We start from the raw sequence: 14,661 nt of genomic DNA on the forward strand, positions 1-14,661 counted from the left end.
TTATGCCATCACACTCCTGGACACCCCCCAACCCAACTCCCCGACAAACTGGGGGACTGGGATCTGCATCAGGATTCTAAAGGCTTTATTCCACAGCACTCGCAGCCACCATCGGCAGGCAGTGCTCCATTCAGCCACACAGCTTCTTCCATTGCTCCCCGGCTTCTACCCTCCTCCAGAGTCAGAGCACAGCCAGCATCTGTGCGCGGTGAGACCAGAACTCAGCTCCTCCTGCTCCAAAAGCACTCTCCCCGCCTCTTGAGCGGAAGGGGGATCTCTGAACAGTACAGGGCCCATGATGCACAGTGGAGCAGTTCTGATTCCATCCAGTAGAGGGCAGTGATGCACAAATGGGAACGCACAGGAGTTCACTGCACTCGCTCTCCTACAGCTCTTGCTCCAAATGTCTGCCCTCTTTAGCACATGATGCTCCGGGAGCCTCTTCTCAGCACCTCCTTGCTTAGCTTTGTTTTCTCCTATAATCCAACCTCGCCGCTGGAGCTATAGGCTTTACCCCTCTGCCAGGGTGCCACCGCCTTCCCTAAACAAACCAGGTGACTGGAAAGGGAAAGAGGCTGCTTGGCTGAGTTCCCATCCATCCCCATCCCCTGGCTTCCGCCACGCGGCAGTCTCAGAAACCACCTCTCTTCCACGTGGCTAAGCAGAGCCTCTGTCATTAGACCAGGCTTCCCGTGCTCCTGCTGCATGGCACAGGCTGATCACCAGCCATTATTCCCACCTGCTCTCATGGGGATGCGTTGCACCGTTGGGAGTACAGGGGGTTGCATTGCTTGGAAGCACCAAGTGCACCAGAGGCAGGACACCAGACCAGGTAGACCCTTGGTCTGGCACCACAAAGATGGGCAGGCGACAGCCCTGAGTGAACAGGGTTAATAGCATCCTGGCTGCGACTGGTCAAACAATGACAGCGAGGGAGACCCCGACCCAAATCCCGGGCTGCCAGCTCTCAGGCGTCTCTTGTTAGGCTTGCCACCTTCGAGGTGTTTCTTAAAGCCCCAGCTGCTGGAGTCGCACGGTGCCCAGCTTATGTTTCCGTCTCTCCTGGTTCTGGCTACGACCCGAGAAGGCAAATCAACAGAACCCCAGTATTATGCCTTGCTTAAAAGTCTCATGATTCTGGGGGCCCCGCTCAGGATTTCTGAACCCTGGGAGCTGACAAAGCCACAAATCCCAGAATCAGAAAGAGACACGGATCACACCCTCGCAGGGTGAGGGGGGGGGGACTGCAGAGGACACACAGACACACACACACACACACACACACACACGGATCCCACCACGAAACAGCCCATTTCTTTGTTCACAGCTGCTCAGAGGCAGAGAAGGAAGCTGACTCTGCAGTCACTTTCCATGCATGGGGCCCGCTAGCGCTCTCAGGCTAATTCATTAAACACGATAGCCCTGGATTTCCCTAATACCTCAGCTCTGCCACTTACCCAGCCGCTCCCTTCAGTGGCAGACGGGGCATTAGTTAACAGCCAGAAGCCGGGCAGCGCTCGCACTGGCTGCTGCTCCATCAGAGGGATCCACACTAATCTCCTTGAACCTTGGTAGAAACGCTGTGGGTGGCAGTTGTTCAGTGATTAAAGTACACAGGAGCCCACTTAGCCGGCTGGCTGCAAGGGAGACAGACCTGCTAAGAGACGAGCGTTTCTGCTGCAGCAAAAGGAACCCGGCGCTATTCACAGCTGGCTGCCGGATGGTAGAGCCCGAATTCCCGACCTCGGCACCTCTGGAAAAGGGGACGTGCTCACCACCAATTCCATGGGAGCCGGTGGGAGATTCAGCAGTTTTGGGGGGAAAAAAACAAAAAAAACCAACAAGGCCACTTATTTTAGATGCCTAAATGAGGCTCTAGGAGCCTGGTTTTAGGTTGGGAAAAAAAACTGGCCTCCACTTCCAGGTGGGAGAGGCAGCATAGGCTAGTGGACAGTTGCGATCTGAGATTCAGAAGACCCAGGATCTATTCCCAGCCCTGCCACTGACCTTCTGTGTGATCTTGGGCAAGTCATTTCACTCTCTGTGCCTCAGTTTACCCCCCCACACACACACTCTGCCTTGGCTGTTAAGCTTGTAAGCTGTTTGGCACAGGGACTACCTCTTATTCCAGGGGTGTCTCAATCAGGGCTCCCCAAGCGCTACCGTAATACTAACAGCAATGATGCCAACTGAACCCCCAGATCTTGAGCTGAGTCCAGTGCAAAGTCCTATGTCTACGAAGGTCTGACTCTGAATGAACGTGAGCAGAGCAGCAGTGTGTCCCAGAGAACCAGAGAAAAAATAAAACGTCAATGTGACATGTTCAGAAGTGCCTGCTTACAGCAAAGATACACCTAGCAAAACTTGCTTTCTTATTGGCCCAATTTGTTCAAGTGGATGTGTAAGCCGCACCCACTCGGTGCAGAACTCTGTCCCCCTCTAGGGGTGAGCAGTCTGGGACATGGAGGTAATTTCCTGCAATACCCTTGAAAAAAACCTTATTGAATGAGTTTAAGTGTCTTTGGAGTCCACTACATTAAATGCACAGGTTCTGTAGTGTTGCGGGCCTGAATGATGAAAGGACTGTATCGAACAATGCGGCAGACACAAATGATCTTTTGGGACAGTGTATTTCCTGGGAAATTTCTAGGGATGAATGCAAATTCTTCCGGTTATTCAAAAACCCAACCTTTTGAAGCCACGCCCTAAGCAGAGACACATTGTCAGCTGATCACACGCTCAGAGCTAAGGCTGTTATAAACGTGTAACAAGAAAGCCTTTTGGTGGGGTTTGAAGGACTGACTCGTACCAGAACCCCTGCTAGAGGTAATAGCTGGTAAGAGGACTGACATGAAAGTAGGTTCTTTCATTGTTTTCTCTGTAATGCTTTTGCCTTGAGAATAAATGTACTTGCTTAGAAAGGGCTGTGCTGAAACATAACTGCTGGCAGTTATGCTGCTCAGACGCCTTCAAAGAGAAAGCAAAACACAGATGCTTTGCAAGCTGCTTGGGACGGGGTCTGTCTCTTATTCCACATGGCCCATGTTGGCAGGGAACCGTGCAGCCTGGAAAAACACACTGGTCAGGAGGGAGAGCGACAGAAGTCTGGGCAAGAAAGGTGGCAGCCGAGGAGCCTAGAGTGGAGGAGGAGGCTTGCAGGACCACGGAAGGGAAATACAGGTGCTGTTGCCCAGAACTGAGACACAGTCAACACAGAGGTTGATGAGCTGCTACAGTCTTTGGCTAACAGAGCCAGATCTTTAAACTCAGGCAGAAAAGTCTCGCGTGTTTCAATCCAGAGGTCCCAGGCTCAATCCCCACTGCTGACAATGCACCCAGGATCACCCCAGCTAAAGTGGATTTGCCCTGACAAAGTTAAAATCCTTCCTGTGCAAAGGGCTTAAGTGGGACTTTTATCATTATTGTCCTTTAACATTTATCCTGTGGTAGCCCCGACAGGTCGGCCCTCCCTTAACACGCTCAACCAGGCACCTTCCCAAAGCACAGGCAGTTCACACGGCTGCCCATACAGAGCAACGCCAGCAGTATTAATGTTACCTCAAACACAGGCTTCCTTGATTGCAATTACGATGCTGCACTAGTCACCTGGGTGCCAAGTCACACATTATGGGGTTGTGTCAGAAAAAAAAAAGCCATCCACCACGGAGGCCATTTGTTAGTGTATCTGTCCAGGTGTGTGCATCGCCCTGCATGCCAGCTGACCCCGGGCATCCACCGGTAAATACTTTTTCAAGTGCAGCTCAACAGCTAGGAATGATACGTTATCACACCCTACCAATAAAGCTTTGTACCTCTAGAGCAGCCCTCCGCGGAGCTGCTGAAAGAGACCGACAGGCATCAGTTGCACCTTGCGTTGCCCCGGTATCCTTCTAGCCTTGTCAAGAGGGATAAACTGAGGCCCAGAAGGTCAGGTGGCCTGATTTCCAGAGGTCCCAAGCAGTGGCAACTCCCACTGGCTTCAGCGCCTCTTAATATCACACTCCTATAAAACTCACCAAGGTCCCAGAGTAAGTCAGTGACAGCCAGGAATAGACCCCAAAGTCTGACTCCCCTTCCCTCTTACTGTAGTGTTGTTCATGAGTGCTTGGCTGCCCCCCACTGCTTTGTTATTGTAGGATTTCCCCAGGATTATTGCCGGAGGTGCAGGGATATTAATTTTCTGGAGCCGTGAAGCGTACGCGTGCGGTAAGCCAGGTTTGAAAAGAGAATTGCAAAGCAGCCCTCTTTGCTTGGGCAGCACCAGCCGAAAAGGCCCTGAGACACGTCTCTCTGAACTGTACCAGAGCCGAGAGAAATAGGAATTCTGCGGCTGATTAGAAATCACGTCATTACTTGTTCCAATTCCAGCCTTCGGGGGGCGGGAATAAAAATGTGACAAGTCTAATTAGGATTTATAGAAGGTTTTAGGGGAGTTTAAATAGAAAGATGCCAAAGTTCATCTGCAGATACTCTGCCCTTTATCCCTGGTGCGGGAGACCTCTCCTGTCTTTACAAAACTGTATAATTGTACAAATTAATTCGCCTTAGTCCCATGTGCATTTGCTCTCCCGTCACACGCCTCTCCACGTACCCCACTGAGCCGACATACCTGCCAGACCATGTAGTTTGATCACACACACACACACACACACACAGTACTGGCCTGAGAATGATTAAGTCGTTTCTTTCCCCTCGCTGTACTATCTCCCTCCAAGCGCCAGGTCACCCTAACCGGAACAGCGATCCGCACACCGAAATGCAGCGAAACAATCCGTCAGTTGCATTCTGCTTCAAAGGAGGCTGGTGAAAGCCGAGATCCCCAGGAGCAGTGTCGCTGACAGAAGAGGAGCGGCTGGGAAAGGAGATGGGAGAAAGCGCAGGTTTCCTGCCCTGTGCTCACTCTCGCGCGTTGCTTCTTGGCTCGCTCCGAGCGGAAGGGGGTGTGCACAGCTGAGTGGGAGCCTGAATCCAGGCAAGCTACATGCTCAGCTCAGAGCCAGCACCTTCTGCAAGCAAGTGCTTTCTTGTCCATTGTATTGCACTCTGGGGCAGAGCTCACCTTCTGGGAGGGGGCGCAGATGGGACAGACTGCAGAGCAGGTGAACAGGGGAGCAGGAAGGGGAACGGAGTGGGGGAAGACCGTGTGACGTGAGAGAGGGGGCAAGGGAAAAGGAGGAGTGCCGGGGGTGGAGGAGGACAGAGGTGACAGGGAGGTGCAGTATTCCATCCCACCTTGCAAAGGACAGGTCACCCAGGGGCTGCACCCGTCCCTCTGAGGCTACTCCCTACTTAAAAAGCAGGGCTACCGACAAGCTCGTCATGGCCAAGGCTTTATGGCAACAGCACCGGCCTGCCACAGGGCCCTAGACCTGCCTCAGCTCCTGGCCCTGGTTGCCAGCACTCAGCCTGAGCTGTCCTAAGGGACTCCGGCAGCAGAGGAATCCCGAGGAAGCCGTGGGAGGAAGCCACAAACTAGAGACTTGAGTCTGTTTCAGCTGCACGGATTTTACAATGTGGATCTCAAGGATTCCTCTAGGATTGCCAAGCACAGCAGCCAGGCAGCCTTTCAAATAAGGTGACTCATCTGTATTGTCAAATCTCTCAGCCTTGGTGTTCAAGAAAGAGAGAGCGTGTGCATGTGCGTGAGAGAGATAGAGAGAGACACACAGACACACACACACACAGACATCACTGCCCTCTGTTGGATGGCATCAGTACCCAGCTGTGTCCCATAGGCCCTACACTGCTCAGAGCTAATGGGGATTTTCTTTTCGTTCAAGTGGGAGGGGCAAGTGCTTCTGCAGAAGGAAGATTCACTCTGATTTATTGTTTGTATTATGGTAGTGCCTAAGGGTACGTCTACACTGCATGCAAAGCCCAGGCCTGTGGGGCCCGGGCTTGCGGACAGTTCATTGTTGCCAAGCCCACGTTTGAGCGTCCACACTTCATTGTAAACCTGGCTGTCACAGCCTTGCTAACGCGCCCATACTGCACTGCGCAGATCTTCTGAGTCAGGTCTGCAGTGTGACCTGCATCCATGCTGCAAAGTGACAGGGCTTGGACCCCAGTGGCAGTGACCCACCCCTCTAGCAGGGTCTGAGGACCTGGCTCCTGAGAGCTGGCTGACCCCAGGCAGACTGGTGTGTGTGTGGATGGTAGGGGCACTTGGGCTCAAACCTGACTCAGAGCCCGGACTTAGTGTGCAGCATAGACATGCCCGAAGGGTCCCAACTGGGATCAGGGCCACACTGGGCCAGGCGCTGCACACACACCTTGCGGGACAGTCCCTGCCGCAAAGAGGTTTACCAACGAACTAGAAAAGATGGGAGGGGAAACGGATGCACTGAGAGGTGCAGCGACTTGCCCAAGGTCACACACAGGTCAGTAGCAGAGCCAGGAATAGAACTCAGATCTCCTGAGCCCCAGTCCAGCCAAACCCCAGTGCCCCACAGGAAGAAGTAGAGAGACAGCCACCAAGTCCTAGCTAGCCACAGAATTTTGCATATTCTATGAATAGGCCAAATGATGCAGGGTGGTAGCAAGGTTGCATCAGGACAAGCTTAGGATGGCCATGTTGCTCACAGGGGGCTAGGAAGCAATGGGGAAATCCGGCATGAGCGCCCCACATGGGAAAACAATTCACAGGCAGGGAGATGAGCACAGCAAGGGGAAGCGACCTGGCCCAGGTCACCCAGGGAGTCTGGCAGAGCTGGGAACTGAACCTAGCGCTCCAGCGCTTTACACACATGCCCAGCGAGACTCCAGGGACAGAGACCTGACCATTCCCTTCACCATGAAATACATAAACTTTTTAAGGCAGCCCATCGAGACGTGGGCAACAGCTTAATCCTCCAGCTGGGTCCAGGCCATTCCCCATCCAGGTGAGAGTGTAATTCTCCCACCCCTAAGCTGGGTTTTGGTTCCAGCTTCATCGCCGTTTAATTCCTATTTTGCTCAATGAAACAGCCCAGGCTCTGGGGTCCTTTCCCTTGTGGGGGATGGGGCATTTGCGATTTTAATAGTGAAGGTGTTTTTAAAACGGAGTTACTTCACCCTGGAAACAGACCGACAAGCCTGCATCCGAGGGGCCACTGTGTCCTTTCCACTCTGCACCGGTGCCCCCTGCACCACACAGCTCGTCGAGAGCCACAGGGGGAAAGTTCTCCTTGAGCCACCATCAGGATGAATGGGGGCAAGGTGATCTATTTATACACCTCCCTGGTGTAACTGGGAAAACCTTCCCCAGCCGCTTCTGAGACAATTGCGCCACTTGAGATTTGTTCCTATTTGCCATGCAGCTTTGCAGAAGGGAATGGCTCCACATGTATGCATGCTCCCTAGCCTGCCTTTCAAGGAGTAATTCTATGGCCTTTTCGCAGTGCATCAGCCCACTGTTTGATGATTAACCCAGTCGCACATTGTAGGAAGGAAGAAACCACTAGATCATGGTGAGACAGGTTATGAAGACGAGAAACCTGCCGACTATTCTTGATTTCAATGGAGCTTTGCCAATTTATACCCACGGGGGATCGGACCCAAAGAGCGTAGGGCCTAATGGAAGCTCATTCTGGCCGCTGGGCATTTCTGCAATAAGAGAGAAATCAGGGGAGTATTCTTCGCACTCTGTGTCCTTCCAGGCAATGTAACTTTAATTATTCATTGCCAAAGTCCTGGAGCAAGCACCCAGGACTGCAATGGGAATCTCCACGATATAGCAGAAGCCTGTTCAGTCAATAACTTTTTTGGCCTAATATTCAGTCCTTTGTTGGGTTTGAGAGCTTTTGGGGGGGATCCTGTTGTGTGGAGACTGATGGGCTTAAGTCACACAATCCGGAACTGTGTCTAAACTCCTCATTTTGTTTGGCTCCAGGGCTTTGGTTCGGGCGATTACGGTAATAAGGGCCAAGAGCAACACTTGGCTCCAGATCCAAAAAAAGAAAAGAATCAGGGTAGGCGGGATCCAGGTTTTTTGTTCAGCTTATTATTAGAGAGATAAGGGCCATGTGCAAAACCTGGATCTGGATCCAAAGTGGCCAGCTGTTCCGGCTTATGATGGCAATCAAAGCCAAGTGCAAAATTTAGATCTGGATCCAAACTTCCTGGCTGTTCAGCTCCAGGATTCAGTGCAGCTCATTATAGATCTTAGCTGTAAGTGCAATAGTTGGACCCAAAATACTTGAAACTGGATGTTATTCTGTGCCAGTGATATTCTATCCTATATCCCCCACAAAACTCTTGATGGGTCCAAATAAAAATTCTGGACACAAGCACTGGGAAATGTTTAGCCCCAGACAAAAACTGTGCAAAATGTAGATCAGTGAAACTTTAGGAATTTGTATTTTGTTGGGGTGGGGGGAGGGGCTGGCTCTCTGCTGCAGGACAGCACAGCGATACCATCAGACAGAGTAGGGCTTTTAGACTCAGCCTTAAGTCTAAGATTCTCCACTTCTACCCTTCATACCACGAGGCTAGACCATGATAAAACCGATGGTGTGAAGGGGAAGGGCGTTACTTATAATGACCCCCTTCCATCACAGATGTATCTTGAGGTATGAGACTCATGTTCCCAGCATGGGTACTACAGTCCCAAAACTTACACTCCTTTTATAGCACAACCTTTTACCCCCCAGATACCCTCCAGCCCCAATAGCAACTATTAATTAATATCCCAGTACACTGGATCACTTGCATTCAGAGTCCTGGCAATGACCCACGTGCTAGCTAGTGGCCATGCTCTGCAGGTAGATAAGGCAGTGCATCTGGGAGTTTAGTGCTGATGAAAGATCGTAAGTGGTGATTTAAGTCCTTTGATTATCCGCAGAGTCGGTGCAGCAGCAAGGCAAGCTTCCCAAACGCCAGTGTCCCAACAATGAGCCTCAGCCCCCGGCTGGAAAGACCCCCCGTAAAGCTGGGGTAGGGTCCCCATGGTCCATCCAGACCTTGATCTCTCTCAGCAACAAGGGAACGGGTGGTAGTGGTGGTTTTACCACCTGGACAGCAGCCAACTAACGCTAGACTTGAGACCACCTTCAGTGCTGCAAACTCCCCTCCTAACTCCAGTCCACCACCGCCCCAGTGGGACCCACTCTTTCTCCTGAACTGGTCAGTCTGCGGCAGCTGCTTTATTGCACACTGGAATCAGAGGGACGGCTGCCCTCTAGGGAGGATCTAGATCATGGGTGGGCAAATTTTGTGGCCTGAGGGCCACATCGGGTATGGAAATTGTATGGTCGGCCATGAATGAAGAGCTGTGCCCGCTATGTGGTTTTTAAAATCAGAAAAGACACACTGCGCCACGGGCGTAGCCACGGGTGGACCGTGGCCCACCCATTTATCATCCAGGGCAGGCCCACCCCATCACTTGCCCCACTCCGCCACCCGGTGCTCCAGACAAGGAGCAGGGTCGGGGCACCGGAGCGGGGCAAGCCCCCAACCCCGCTCCCTGGCCGGAGCGGGGCAATGGAGCTCAAGGGCCAGATTAAAAGCTCTGACCCATAGTTTGCCCACCCCTGATCTACATGGCACCTGGGTCTCTCCTGTTCTCTGCCTGAGGCACACGCCCATTTGGCCTCCCCAAGACTGAAATGTTTTAGTCAAATGCAAATTATTGGGCTCAAGTGGATGAAAGCTAACGGCCTTTGATACACAGGAAGACGGACGAAATGATCTAATGGCCCCTTCTGGCTTTAAACTCTATGAGCTGAGATTATTTCTAGGGTGTGGACTAAGCCACACGCAGGTCACCAAGTAGCTGTGAGATGGTCATGCTTCACTGGGGCCCTGCTCAAAGCCCAGAACTTGTCCGTACGGAAATCTCTAAACTGGGCTAAGGCCTGAAGATGCTAACCAAGGGCATTACGTACTACAAGATGCAGTTCACGGAGAGTCTACCCAACCAAGCTCTACCCTGACGTTGACCCGCTCTGTGCCACCTCCCCAGGGGTGCACGCCCTGGCAGCGCCAACTTCCCATTCCAGGGACTCAAATGGCTCTGTGGCTATGTTGGTGGTGGTTTATTTCTCGTGTTTACACTCCTGCTGAAACGGGAGCCGCGGGCACTTTGATAAATGCATTGAAAGGGCTGATCCCCTGCCAACCCCTCCACTAAGTGCATCGGTGATGCTATCGTGTGCTGCTCCTCACGGCGAGATCCCCTCCCTCAGTCAAAGAAGAGATCCCTCAGCTGCCTACGGAGGAGTGTCCTTGAGGACTCCGGCAGCTGGGGAACACACGGAAATGTTTACAGGAGAGCACTTAAAAGCACTTGGGTGGGATGAAAAGGAGAGCGAGAGAGACAGGAAATGACATCTCTTTCCTAAGGGAATCTAAACTTTACCAGCAAGCTCCTGCTCTCATTTATACGACAGTAACTGTTCCGGAATCGCTCCAGATTCACACCGGCAGAATCCAGCCCTCTTTTGGGTGCCAGGGCCATCTTATGGGGGCTTAGCGTTATAAATGACCATCCGCCCAGCTGTATTTTCATTCCATCAGTTCGGAGCCTCGTGCTCAGGGTCTAGAGGCCAGCAATAAACCTGCCAATGGATGTACCCCCGAGAGTACATCTACACTGCAAAAAACCTAAGTCTCAGAGCCGGGCCTCGCACAGCCTGCAGCCATTCCCAATCGGGCTCTGAAACCCACCCTGGAGGGACCTATTGGGGGCAGCAGATGTCCTCAGGTGGGTCTGTCACCAGCAGGGTCTCTCCTGACCCCCGCCACTCCAGGTGCTGTACATATCATACCCAGGTTATACATATCCCAGATACATCTGGTGCCTTGCAGTCTTCATGTGAGATTCCAGGCAAGACTGGAACAGAAGACAGGGAGGCTCACTAGAGAACTCCCAAACTATTTAAAGGGGTACTACCCAATTCCTATCACTGCAGAGACTAGGCTCTAGTAACTTACAGAGACCCAGGACCTACAATAAGTGACAACCTCACCCCCGCCATGCTGGGGTCTCCAATGCTGTTGCTAAGAAAGACCAGTCCCCTGCAACCTTATTGGGGGTTTTGCTGCCAGCGAAAACAGGGCTGGGGACATGGCAAACCCAGGCCTTCACAAGGCCACTGACCGCATAAGCAGGCATGCTGGGGATGGATGTCCCTCCAGATCACTCCGTGCTGGGCAGCCTGAGGTTGATTCTGGTGAGCCCAACATGGGAATTAAATCTTCCCACGATCGGCTAAACACGTTAGTGCCAGCAAAATGCCCCAAGCCGCTTTGCAATGTCTGTCAGCCCCTGCCCCATAGAATTCCCAACAACGGAACAGCACTGCCCACCAGAGAGCCATCAACAAACAGATGCCAGGGAGCTGTCCCAGCATGGATACCCACAGCACGGCGCCATGAGAACACGTGTAACCCTCATCATCACATTCTGAAGGGAAGAAGGTTTCACCTTATGCCAAATCTCCAGGCCTGCCTTTGGTGTGTACTTGTGTCCCATCCCCTTTCCAGCTGGCCTGCCTACTATGGGATAACAGCCCTACTTCTGCTGGTAGCTAATGGAGTTACTCCTGTAGCTCACCTAAAGGAGGTCTGCAGTGCAGTGCCAGAGGTCCCCGATTCAAACCCAGCGGATGGCCCAGGCTGGCGGTCATTCCATCACGCTACCTTTTTAGCTGAATCTACATTTAGGGCCTGATCCTGCTCCAATTTAAGTCAACAAAGGAAGAATCCACATCCACCGAGGCTGGGATCAGAGACCGAGCGATGCTACTGCACTGGTGGAGAGATTGTTGGATTTAGGGAGGAGAATGAGGCCCAAACCCAACCCTCCCTGCTTTCAAACAACAGCTGGAAGCCCAGGGCCTGATTCTGCTCTGTGTGACTCAGCAATGACTCCACTGGCGTCAGCAGAGCTACCCCGCTGTAAGGGAGAGGAAATCAGACCCACCGCGCCCGCTCTTTACGAGGCAGCCCCTATCCGGCACGCAGAGCGTGTTGTTCTCTTCGGGATCGGCACCACAAGCAGATCGCTGAGCAGGGGGAAGGCCTGTCCAAGCAGCAGCATTTACTATCAATCAAAGTAGCCATCAAAAAAAGAAAACCAGCGAAGAACCAAATCCAGCCCGTAAAACCCAGGAGCTCGGGAGTTCCTGCCCGCACCCTCTGCGTCACAGCAGCCTGTCCTGGGCAATCGGAGTGCCTGATCCTGCGCAGCACAGCTGGGCACAGCGCACACCCCAGGCACAGCAGCTCACAGGATCTGGGCCTTACTTTGGGGACCTCCTCTGGGAAAATTAATGGGGTCCAAGCTCAGGCCCCTCAGTGCTTCTGTGTCACCCTCCGTCAGAGGGCCTCTGAGCACTGCACACAGGTATTCATTTAGCCTCACCGCCCACGGGGCAGAGCAGCGTCCCCACCCCTATTTGACAGGTGGGGAAACTGAGGCACGGGCCCACGTTTTCCACAACGGCTTCTCATTCTGCATGCTTCCCAGTCTGGAGATACTCCGCAGGGCACCCCTAGCCAAGCCAACAGGGGCTCAGCGCCCCCAGGATCGGGCAGTCACCTGAAGGAACTGCTGAGTGGCTCAACAACCAGAAACCCCTGACGGGCAATGAGGAGAGTCAGGCCCCGTTGTAACTATTTAAAATCGCTGGTGCAGCCGGAGCGGCCGGTAGCTGCCTGGGGGAATTCCCAGCGGACCGGGCCGGGACCCCCCAGGCCAGCGCTAGCTCCCGGGGCGCGTCTGCGGGGGGGGGGGGGGGAGATACCCCCACACCAGGAAGCCCCGCAAACTTGGGGGGCCCCTAGTTGGGGGGTTGCTCTGCTCCCAGGGTTTAAATCTCTGGGGGGTCTCACCTCCCTCCCCAGCAGGCAGATGACTGAGCCCCGCAAGTTTCTGCAGCTCGGGGAGCCACATACCCCCCACCCCCCCGCAAGACGCCCCCAAGTCGCTTTCTCCCCTACAGCAACTCCCCCCCCCCCCCGGCCCCGCTTGCCGGGCATCTGCACCTCGAACCAGCCCCGGGAGCGAGCCCTGCCCGGGCTCCGCTCGCCCCTCGCACCCAGCCGGCCCCTTTGCAGCCCCGGCGGGGGGAAGCCACCAGCGACCTCCGCCGAGAGCCTGGCGAGATTCCGCCCCAGCGGGAGAGAGACTAGAGCGAGCTGCGGAGCCGGGGCTGAGGCCCGGGCACCCCCCCGCTTCGCCCAGGGAAAGTGGGGGGGTCGCCCCCTCCCCACCCCCCGCCCACGTCCAGGCAGGGACGAGCCCTTGCAAAGTAGGCGACTAACTGTTGATCGATTGCGCGCATTAGCCACCAGGCTGGACTCGCTCGCCAGCATCCAGCTGCAGCCTTGTGCCCCCCCACCCCACCCCACCCCCCGGCGGATGGCAACGCAGCCGGCAACCCCGGCAGCCGGCAATAGCCCTGCTCCTCTTACCTTGCCGGGGAGCCGCTCCTCGCAGGGCTACATCCTGAGATCCAGCTTCCTCCAGCGCTTTCACGCCTCCTCCTCCTCCGGATTTTTTGCTTCCTGCTGAGGCTCGCCCCCCACTCCCCCCACACCCCCGCCCCGGAGAAGCAATGAGACTAAATCTCCCCCGCGAGCCTGCGCTGGGCCGGGGCGGGAGGGGTCCGGGGACCCCCGGGCTCCTCTCCGGCCCCGCACTGCAGAGCCAGGGGGTTAATCGTGAAGACACGACGGTGTCTCCTTTACGGACTGACACCCGGGGAGGGGAGGGGAGCGGCGCGGGGGAAGATGTGGAGATGGATTTCCCCAGGAACCACGGGGGGGGGGGGCGCGGCCAAGGCAGACACAAAAGCCTCCCCCCGGGGCAGCGCCGCTCCTTGGGGCTTTGCAGGGAAGATGCAAAATGGTCTCAGCACATGGTGCCCCCCCCCCGGCAGCCCGGCTAGGCCAGGCGGGGGGGGGCGCTCCCATGCGCGCGGCCAAGGCACGGAGGGTGGGGGGACCCCGGCTCGGAGCGGGGACAAAGCCCCTTTTCGCCTCCTTACACCGCAGCCGCTTTGCCACAGGAAACCGATACACATGCAGAGCGCGAGAGAGCTCCCGATCCGAGCCTCGGGCGAGCTCCCGCGAGCCCCGCGCCCCCGGCTCCGGCGATCTCGGCGGCGAACAGGGGCCGGGGGCGCTGCGGGGCAGCCGGGGAAGCCGGTGGGTCCGGCCGGGCCTGCGCGCGGGGGCAGCTGGAGAGACCCGGGCTCTCTCCTCCCCCCGCCCAGCTAACGAGCTATTTCCGCGCGGGGCGTAACCGGGCAAAAGCAGCAGGTGGAGGAGGGTGCCGGGGGGGCCGCCCCGGAGAGCTGCTTCCCCTCCGGCCTAGCTCAGGGGTGTCCTGAGTTTGCCAGGTCTCCTGCCATTGCACGGAAGCGGGATGAGCGCCTGGCCTTCCCCGAGGTTTCTGAAGTTTTGCCCATTTTTAATTAGCTCAAGCCTGACCCAGAACCCCCAGTAGCTCTTCCCTAACGCCCCTTCCCCCCGAGCCACAGCTCTGCCCCCTTCCCCCCTTACACAGCTCTTCTGATGCCCCCCATCCCACTCCTGCTCCCCCCATCATCTCCAGCTAAGTGGGGGGGGAGGGTTGTGAGCTGGAAAATGTTCTGCCAGGAACAAGGCTGAGGCTCCCAAATTCATCTCACCCGTCACCGGAATCTGGCTGTAGCAGGCAGTCGCTAGGGGGACAGC

The 14,661-nt window shown here is 55.1% G+C and overlaps 1 protein-coding gene across 3 annotated transcripts in view; it reads right to left on the reverse strand.

Annotated features, from left to right (window-relative positions):
* The window catches only part of DLGAP3 (DLG associated protein 3), a 135,264-nt gene extending 121,011 nt beyond the window's left edge, over positions 1-14,253 (reverse strand). For 2 of the 3 annotated variants that reach the window (XM_005298400.5, XM_005298399.4), the window contains exon 1: positions 13,396-14,253. The gene's annotated coding sequence lies outside the window, so the exon portion shown is untranslated. The remainder of the gene's footprint in view (positions 1-13,395) is intronic. The other variant, XM_065576741.1, reaches the window with a different exon arrangement.
* Positions 14,254-14,661: the final 408 nt, after the last annotated feature.

This window comes from Chrysemys picta, chromosome 23 (assembly GCF_011386835.1).
Source record: "Chrysemys picta bellii isolate R12L10 chromosome 23, ASM1138683v2, whole genome shotgun sequence".
Taxonomy (NCBI): Eukaryota; Metazoa; Chordata; order Testudines; family Emydidae; genus Chrysemys; species Chrysemys picta.